The sequence below is a fragment of the Danio rerio genome, chromosome 19 (genome assembly GCF_049306965.1).
Source record: "Danio rerio strain Tuebingen ecotype United States chromosome 19, GRCz12tu, whole genome shotgun sequence".
NCBI classification, from domain to species: Eukaryota; Metazoa; Chordata; class Actinopteri; order Cypriniformes; family Danionidae; genus Danio; species Danio rerio.
In genome coordinates, this window is record NC_133194.1 from 9,225,814 (window position 1) to 9,236,619 (window position 10,806).

A 10,806-nucleotide genomic window follows, 5' to 3' on the forward strand; every position below is an offset into this window, starting at 1 on the left:
TTAGGTTTTTCATGTTTCAGTTTGTAGTTGTGGCATAGTGCATTCTCATGTATTTCTTCATTCTTATTGTTTGAATCAATACTCAAGAATATATGGGTTGTCAACTTTCTGTAGAGGGAGGTTATTAGGAAGAAATAAAACACTTATTTTCAAGTCATAAATATAATTAATCATGCCATAACCTTTTGACATACTGTCTTTCAAGTAGTCAGAACTTGTCCGGCAAGCATGGTGCTGTTGAAAATAAAATAATGTAATTGGTATTATACAATATTAAATATTTCATTAATATAAATATATTGAATTAAACATATATTGTGAATATATACGTTAAGATGAATGGGAACGCTATCAGATGGCTCTCTAGAGGTTTTGTAGACCCCCTTGCACACCTCAGTATGCAGTGCAGTCAGCTCAGGTTGAATACTGAACATTTTGGGGAACGCTCTAATTCATCAGGGTATTCCATGCATACAGATCATTTGCATACAGTATGCATATTGCATATTACCTGCTTTCAAAAATAGTAGGCAGAGTGCCGTTCCCAACCCAGGGCATTAAAATTTATTTAAAAAGATGCAGGGGTGCAGGATTGCATTATGATGCATAGATTTGCTTTTACAGCAACTTAGATATTCAAACCAACTTCTGGAGAGGGGGGAAAGACAGGTCGAGTCAAAGAGACAGGGGAGCACATAAACGAAAGTAGAAGAAAGGAGAAAATAAAAGAGGGGAATTCGGAAGGGAGCTATAAACACATTTTTTTCAATAATGAGAGGCAGGAGGTGGTAGGATTTCCGATAAGAAAGGAGATACAAAGATTGATGGAGAGACAGACAGAGCGGGGAGGGAAAGACACAAAGCAGGCAGTGAGAATATTAATGTTGTGTCAGACAGTTGAGATTCTTCATAGACCACGAGCATTTCTCCCTCAAGACATCCACAACACACATACACATACACACTGAGAGGTGCTCGAACAACAAGGGCCACCTATCCTCATGCATTCAGAGATAGACCTGCCAGATTTACATTTTCCAAAAAATCTCCCACTCACAAGTGTTTGTTTTTGTGAATTGTGGGGACTCGCCATATGTTTCTGTTGTTCCACTTACCCTCTTTATCGTAAATTTTAAAATCGTTCTTGTACACCGTAAAACATGCAGGGTTCCACATACACCTGTCACAATATCTTTTATTTTTGTATGATATGTTGCACCAAAATATAAAGCAATAAACAATATTATTGTAATTTTAATACTATTTTATGCCACTCATTATAAGAGTTAGTTAGTTAGTTAGTTAGTTAGTTAGTTAGTTAGTTAGTTAGTTAGTTAGTTAGTTAGCTAGTTAGTAAACTTTATTTGTCCCCATAGGGAAATTTTTTTTGCAGCATGCACTCACAGAGGCATCTACAATTTTCACACTATGTATATATATATATATATATATATATATATATATATATATATATATATATATATATATATATATATATATATATATATAAATTTTATTTATAGTTTCACAGCAAAAATTGCCTCATGTGTTAGTGATCCAATGGGTCTTATTGTGATGTTAGGTGTATTTGTGATGCCAAAGATTAATTTCCAAATAAAGACAATAAAGACTTCTTAATCAGGTTTTATACAGTACAAACTGTATTATTATTGCCCCCTGCCCTACACCTAAACTTACCCCTTACAGGAAACAGTGTGTGGTTTTACTTAAAAAAAAAAAAAAAAATTTATATATATATATATATATATATATATATATATATATATATATATATATATATATATATATATATATATATATATATATATGTGTGTGTGTGTGTGTGATAGTATTTTGAAAAAGGGGTATATTGTCAGTGTCCTCATAATTCATCATGTCTTTGTAATACATGGCATACCCATGTCCCTGTAAACCACTATATTAATATACACTGTGTCTAAAAAAAGAAGCTATATTATATCATACCAGAATAAGTTTGCTTATCGTACTACAGGAATAAGGATGACTAAATTTCATACAGGAATAACAGCGCAATCGGTGCATTAGAATAATCCTTTTATTTACTTTCCTTGGCAAAGACATAATGATGATGTATTTATTTTTAGCTGCGTGAGGCTTGAATGTTTTTTTTTTTTTTACACTAAACGTTTATGAGAACTGAAAGTGCTTCACATTTTTTTGATGAATTTCTGACAAAAAATTGGACAAAAGGTGAATTGAATTACTTGTTGGTGATGCCCATACTATTGAAAATATCACCTCTGTCGAAGACATGTTAATAAGCCAAGAAGATGAACCAATTAATTACTCCGATATGAATGCAAGTAATAAATTTGAAGCGTTCTGTCAATATTTGGGTTATCATTGTTTAACAAGGTAATGTGGTGATATAAATATAAAATATAAGTGAGGTGGAAAACATATACATATCATAAAATTTCATCATCTATTTGCCATCTAATTACAAAATATCATTAAAGTTGGAGGTATTCTGACAAAACTGTTTCAGAATTAAATTTGCTTGGATTATTTTAAGACATGAGTATGCTATGTTGCATGTTATATAGTGTATGTTAATATAGTGGTTTACAGGGAAATAAAATGTCCAAGTAAATCTTTAAAGTGGTTTATGGGGACATACAAATAGAAAACATTGCATACATTTATGAAGTGTGCTATGAACTACTCTTCTCTCTATCTCTCTCTCAAAAGAATAAACACTCCCTCTTTACTCCTAGCACTTAATTTTCTGTGCACAAATAGTTCCTTTGTATAATTAGCACTTCTCGTGTGTATTGCCTCTTCTTTTTGAATCGCTGAATGCCTCCTCAGTTGGACAAAAGCATGTGCTAAATGACTAAATGGAAATGTAGTGTACAACTAAGCCTTACCAATGTCATTATGAAACTTTGTGTCCCTGTAAACCACATAAACCCTTACAAACACACACATTGTACACCGACGCTGGTTTCTCCCCCGAATGCACGATTATTGGATGCTTTAGTTGCATCAGTACTGCTAGTGCTCTTCAATCTGCATTCATCAGCATCTAAAACTGTAGCTGCCCTTCACTGATTGTGGATCATTGTAATCAAGCTTTGATGGTCGTCTATAGCCTGTTACGCTTCCCTCACGCAAACACACTTTTGTTATGACATACGCACACTCCCGTTCGTACAGGTGCTTTCCAAGTTAACGCTATGTCAGGATTGTGAAATCTCTGACAAGACCTGTCACAGGGCACATTCGGCTTACAGACAGAATAAAGAAGACAAGCTGGAGAAAGAGGAGGCGAGGGAGAGAGAAAGAGGAGGGTATGAAAAAGGAGATTTTTTTTAGATGTTCATGATTGTAAGAAGAGAGAGAGAATATGTCCTGTTGCTCACACATAACTGTGTGAATGGACAATGACAGCTAAGGTTATATCCATAGAAGAGAAGGGGGATAAAGCAAATATAGAATAATGGAGCAGGAGGGAAGTGTGGATATCACATCATGTAGAATACTAAACTAAAAGAAAAGAAAGAATACTGGAGAGATCTCAACAGTGAAACATCAATATTATCATAAACTATGAATCATCGGTAAGCCTGAATGGATTGGACTTGTGTAGAATTTCAGCAGGAACTTTTCGCACATTTTCAGGCTGTTCCTGGAAAAGACATGCCTTTTACAGTTTTATAAGATGAGTAATATAGAAATTTTTATGAAAGGTTCAAATGTTTGTTTAATGCCTCATTAAAACTAGCAGCTACCTTGTAGCTGCCTGTCATTCTGCGTGGTGATCTGCTGCAAACGCAGGTCTGGTTAGGTCTACAGCACATAGAATACATGAGCTGTACTGGTGCTCTTACTGGCTGTTGTTCAAGAAAGTCGATCTTCATTTGCATAAAGTTAAATGATTATCAACTTTGTTGAGTCTCTCGACATGCCCACCTGGTCGCCAATGGTCACTATTGCTTGTGTAGACGGAGGTTGCTGGAAATCACTCACTTTCTATTTAAATGAATTGTCGCTTGTAGTGCGAACAGGCTTAAGAATGTGTTTAAGTGTTGCTAAATTGCATTGTGCCATCACATACATTTTAATTTATGCTAATTTTACTAAACAATTAAAAGGTTGATGTTTTTATTTAAAAGAAGGCAATGATTCGCACTCAATTGCTTCGTACTGTTTTTATTTTTACTTTTTCTTACATTTTACGGGTGATAACAGACAAAATGTTTTTATTTGCCATTGCAAACCCATAAGGGCGGCACAATGGCTCAGCGGTTAGCACTGTTGTCTAACGGCGAAAAAGTAACAGGTTTGAGTCCTGGCTGGGTCATTTGGCATTTCTGTGTGGAGTTTGCATGTTCTCCCTGTGTTGGCATGTGTTTTCTCTGGGTGCACATGTTTCCTTCACAGTTCAAAAGAAATACAGTATAAGTGAATTGGATTTGAGTGTTTCCCAGTACTGGGTTGCTGCTGGAATGGCATCTACTGCCTAAAACCAATCCAGGCTCATTCTGAAAATGTAGCCCTATATACATTTTTGAAGACTGCCAGTTACTTCCTAAGAGGTACTTTTTTTTTTTTTTTGCAGTTTTTGTTTTCATGCATCCACCAGACGCAGATGTGTATGCTTTTTCAGATCTCAAATTTCTCTCGTGATTGCCATTCGCAACTGTTTTTCTCGCATAAAACCATCAAAGGCCGCTGTCGACTGACTGACTGACTGACTGACTAACCAACTGACTGATCCCTCCACCCTCTCCTTTCCCTAAACCCAACCAATAGTGTTTTCAAAAGCGATCCAGAAAAAGAAAAGCCCCCAGATTTTTACCACGTTTTCCATATTCTCACCCTGTTTTTTACTTGTTTATTTTATTTTTTGGCTTTTGTTTTTGTCTTACCTTCTTTTTGGAATCCTTCTTCATCTGTCTCGAACCCAGTTGTCGCGGTTAACTCCTCTTTGTGTCTCAAATCTACCAACATATGCTGCGAACCACCAGACAAACTGGTAAGAGCTAGAAAGCCATCCAAACTGAGTTAAGCGGTCAGCTGGTAAGTGCGAAAAGAAACCCTAGCATCCTGTAGTGTTAGTTTTAAAGACAAAATGCAGCCATACGTACTTCTGGCTACACAATTTGCAATCTCCAGAAATGTATAGAGGGCTACATTTTCAGATTGAGCAATGTTGCCTAAAACATGTCGCAATAGTTGGCTGTGGCAACTCCTGTTAATCAGGGACGAAGCTGAAGGAAAATAAAGAATGAATAAATGCAAACCCATGGATGCATTCTGCAGTATTATTTTACAGATTAATCCTCACATTGACTCTTTAGTTGATAGTGGGAATTCGGGTAAATTGGCATCCCTAATATTAATTAAAAGTCACAGTAATGGATTAGGTTTTTTTTTTTTAATAAATCTTAATTTTTTAGAATAATTATTTTAGTAAGGATATTGCTGTCATCATGACAATTTATTAATTTATGTATGAATTTGTTTATTTTAAAAATAATTTAAAAATATTTAAGGTGCAATTCTTGCCAGACATTAACTATGACTTTTAGCTCAATAATTGTACTAATTAGCTGCTTGTTAAATGTTAGTAAGGCAGTATGTTTTTGTATTGGTAGAATTAGGGATGTAGAATGAGATCTCACTTTATAAGTACTAATAAACTGCCAGTTGTTAATAGAAGTACATAAACTAAAGTGTTTCCCTTTTTAAGTACTAAAATAAAACTTTTGGGAATATGTTTCAAGCATAAAGCTTTGATGGTTTTTATTTATTTGTATTGCCTCTTACTCCGAGCCAAGAATTTTATAGTTGCTGCAAGCTACAGTGTTAGCATTTGTCATTCGTGTCGAGGTTTAGCCAACAACCTTACAATAAATTCAGAGGCATTTCTTACAAACTGATGTGATGTAGAAGTTCTGTTTTTGTGTGTCACAGACCGAAGGAGAACAATATGAATTTGCAGTAAGAGTGCACCATTACAAATCCTAGTCTGTGATTGGACAAATTTAGCCTTGCCTCCTGTCACTTTTGTTGAGCACATTTTACCATATTTAAATAAGTTTCACAGAATTCAGGAAATTCTTTCTCCAACAATTAAAAGTTGTTTTTATGTGATTTCTACCCATTCCTCTTTTTTTACTGCCCAAAGCTCTTAACTTGCAGCCGTTATTCACTCAAAATTGGTTAACCCGAGGCAATACACTTTTATGGCTAGTTTTATTAACTAATTACCCGTCCTCTGGCTGTAATCTGCGTAGGTAAATTCCTGAACGACTGCAGTTGGCCGAAACTCCCGTTTAGAGTTTGAAAATTGCCTTATTTTCCGCTGATATTTAGCATGTGGGTAATGACAGTGCAGTATGAGCGATGGAGAGATATTAGCATTCCCATTGCACAGATTGCCTGCGTACTCTCACTTTTTAAACCCAACACGGAACGAACTGTTGTCAGCAGCCCCACCCTCTCCCCTCATTAGACATCTCATCAGCAGTCAGTCGTCTCATGGATAATTTATGAGTGCGGCGTTTTGGTTAATTTTGCAGGCAGTGCAGGTTTGCTCTTTAGCTCTCGCGCCACACAAGGGAGGTTAGCATTAGCTCATTGTCTGCTCTGATTTTACAGCCCAGAGCAACAGTGCCATTTAGAAAATAAAGTCAGTCCCTACAGATAGTGTTGAGGTTGAGTCTCATGTGCCTGATGGTGTCTCAGATGCCGTTTCTATACAACCTTTAGCGCGATTCAGTAAGCCGCCAGGTTGCTAAATGATTTATCCAGCTTTCCACTGACCCACAGGGTAACCCTGTTAACAATCACGCCTTTAATCATTGCACTCCTGTTGAGAGTGTCTGGATAGACTGGTGATTGGCTGAGTGGATCAGTGTCGGGAAAAGGAGACTCCAACAAACCACAATCGCCCGCGCAGTTTTCTGTGGGTGAACTGTATCAAAATGGTTTTACAGATAAGAAAGCAGCCTAATGGTTTTATTTTCCTCAAAAATGATAATTTTGTTTTAATTTACCCACACTTTTATTGTTTATTCATTTATTTGGTTGAACGCCAAATATCCATACTGCTCTTATTTATTCAATTAACACCAAACAAATGCAAAATACACTTCACTGGACTTTTAAAAGTTAATTTCAGATGCACTGAAAAATAGCTTATTCATCTAAAAATTTTTGTAAGTTGTTGTAGAAATAAATGTAATTATAAACTGTTTATAAACACCTGTCCAACTGCTCGTTAATGCAAATTTCTAAAAAGCCAATCACATGGCTGCAACTCAATGCATTTAGGCATATTGACATGGACAAGATGATCTGCTGAAGTTTAAACCAAGCATCAGAATGAGGAAGAAAGGTGATTTAGGTGACTTTGAACATGGCATGGTTGTTGGAGCCAGATGAGCTGGTCTGAGTATTTCAGAAACTGCTGATCTACTGGGATTTTCATGCACAACCATCTTTAGGGTTTACAGAGAATGGTCAGAAAGAGAAAATATCCAGTGAGCGGCAGTTCTGTGAGTGCAAATGCCTTGCCAGAGGTCTGAGGAGAATGGCCAGACTGCTTTCAGCGGATAGAAAGGCAATAGTAACTCAAACAACCACTTTTTACAATCAATTGTTTAATTAACAACCATTCGGATGGTGCGTAAGAATTTGGCATCAACAACATGAAAGCATGGATCCATCCTGCCTGCTGTTAACAGTTTAGGCTGCTGGTGGTGGTATAATGTGTGGGGGATATTTTCTTGGCACACTTTGGGCTCATTTGGACCAAAAACACCACAGCCTATTGCTTGAGTATTGTTGCTGACCATGTCCATTCCTTTATGACCAGAGTGTACCCATTTTCTGACTTCCAGCAGAATAACGCACCATGTCGTATCATCTTAGACTGGTTTCTTAAGCATGACAATGAGTTCAAATGGCCTCCACAGTCACCAGAACTCAATCCAATAGAGCACCTTTGGGATGTGGTGGAACAGGAGATTCACATCATGGATGTGCAGCCGACTAATCTGCACCAATTGTGTGATGCTATCATGTCAATATGGACCAAAACTATTTCCAGTACCTTGTTGAATCTATGCGACACAGGATTAAGGCAGTTCTGAAAGCAAAAGTGGGTCCAATCTGTTGCTAAAGTGTATCTAATAAAGTGGCGTGAGTGTATGATGGTGAGTAAAAGTTGAATGTGAAGATTTTAGTAAATCATTAGGTATGTGTGAATGACTTTTTATGTATGTTGAGCTCTACACTTTCTGCAACAAGGTAGAAAAGCTGTCAGTGGGGTGGTATCAACACAGTCTCATGTATTTGTGCACAGAGTGTATATATATCTTATATATTTGTACCAAAAAAAGTGCAAAAGAAACGTGTAGGCTACATTTAAATGGTTTTGTAGCTTTATGACATGGTGGCTGTCACCTCACAGTAAGAAGGTCGCTGGTTCAAGCCTCGGCTGGGTCAGTTGGCGTTTCTGTATGGAGTTTGCATGTTCTCCCCGCGTTCTCATGGGGTTTCCCCCACAGTCCAAAGACATCCGATACTGGTGAATTGGGTAGGCTAAATTGTCCGTAGTGTATGAATGAGTGTGTTTGGATGTTTCCCAGAGATGGGTTGCACCTGGAAGGGCATCCGCTGCGTAATGCCCTTTAGTAAGTAGTAGTAAGCCGAAAAGAAAATGAATGAATGATTGTTTTTCCAAATTCTGCCTCATGACCGATTAATTGACATCATGAAACAACAATTTAGTTGTTGAGTTAAAAAAGTACTTTTACTACTGTTAAAATTAAAACATAGAAGAGCAATTGTGTAATCAATCCTTAAAATAAAGGTTTGAGATGAAGCTGTTATTATTTTTCTGTACAATAGTAATCTATTTCTGCCTAATGTATTTTGATTCATCTTGAAGATGCTAGAGTTTTCAAAGATTATATATATGGCCATAATTAAGTACAGACATCTTATATAAAATACATTGTTTTGGGATTCTAAACACTGGCATTCAGCATTCAAACTAGGACTGATTCACCATGTGCAACCTAGAACTTTGTTTGCTTGACTAATGTGTCAAAATAAGCTTGAATTTAGTGGTAATTTTTTTAAACATTTCTTTTTTACATTTTTAAACAGCATAAATTCTAAAATTTACCACTATTAAAATAAAAGTTGGATGAAGGTAAAGTCTAGAACCACTTTGCTTTTTTTATTGACTCTATGGGAGGACAGGATGGGAAAACAAGAAAAGCCCAAGTTAAACATGTGCTGGTAATGTATGATTGCTTGTGCTCTAACCTCTCGGCCACAGCACTAAAAGTCTAGACCCATTTTTACATAAACCTTCTGCACCTGGAGCAGAGCACAGAGGTGAAAAATTACAACCCATAGCTTAAGTATTTCATCAACCTGCAAGCTCATTCGTCTCCTCTAGCAGATAGCATATTGCAAGCAGATTGTAAGGGGTGCATGTAATGCATGGGTAGGTGCAAATCCAGAAGGACCTCTGCAACTCTTTCTTTCTTCTGTAGCTAGACCTAGCACGTGTGGTCCTGACCTAGGAGTACGGGGTGATTAGCATTAGCTATCATTGGTATTCATTTCCAGCTCTTAATTCCCCAGTCTTACTCAACCTCCCACTCCCCACTTGACAGAGGACCGCAGGTTAAACGCAAGGGGGAACGCTCCATCACGACTAGATTTGATCCAATTAAGTATAGATTTAATCAGGCCTTGTGTTTCAGGAGGTGAATGCGCAATGTGATCCGCACAGTAACTGCAGACTCCCCGGCATGGGCTTTCAGGCCCAGTTATCTGTTTGTGAAAGACTACCGGTCGATGCATTATTCAGTCAGTGTTCATATTTACAAAATTTGTTTTAGTCATAATCATTATCTTTAGACTTTCTCCCTAGATTTTTTTTCAAATATGCAAATTAAATCGAACACAGAAATAAACAATTTGAAAATGCTGAATTGCTTTAAATGCTCTAAATGCTTCAAATATCGCATATTAAAATTACTTTCCACTAATAAGAGTATGTAAATTTAAATGTGAATATAAATTGTGGATAATTATTATCATTGTATTAGTTACACACTCTATTACACAGAGTAGTCTCTTCATTAGGTTCAACGATTTGTTACCACAAATATCAGTCAATCACATCAGTGACTTTAGCCAATCAGCCAATCACATCTCAGTGACAATTATACATGTTTAAGATAATCTGACAAAGTTCAAATATAGCATTAAAATCTGGAGGTGAGTGGTTAAAGAGACCCAGGGCTCTATTTTAACGATCTAGGTGCAAAGTCTAAAGTGCAGGGCGCAAAAGCATTATTGACATATCTGAATCCACATTTGCTATTTTAAGGAGGAAAAATTATTGTTTGTGCTGTGACGCATTGTCTAACAACTCTTTATTAGTTATGGGTGTGTTTTGAGCAAAACGTCCATTTAACTAATCAGAGTCTAATCTCCTAATAATCTCCTGGTGCATTTGTGATGTACATTGTGGACTTTGTAACAGGAAGAACTGAATCCTTAACTAGCAAGAAAACAATTAAACTGTTTATCTGCACGTGGATAAAGAATGACCCTCCTCAATTAAGCCTCTTTACTTTCTCTTTACTTTTACTCTTTACTTGAGTAATTTCGTGGATAAGGAAACGGTGGAAGCTCACTCCACTGAAGACATCCATTAGCCTGCATATATAATTTTGTTTGTTAAGCGCAAAGATTTATTTCAAAACTGTTTCTAAATTCATTTCT

The 10,806-nt window shown here is 36.6% G+C and overlaps 1 protein-coding gene across 3 annotated transcripts in view; it reads left to right on the plus strand.

The window, feature by feature from the left end:
• efna3a (ephrin-A3a) overlaps positions 1-10,806 on the plus strand; it is a 195,964-nt gene that overhangs the window by 24,406 nt on the left and 160,752 nt on the right. The gene's annotated exons all lie outside the window — the stretch shown is intronic.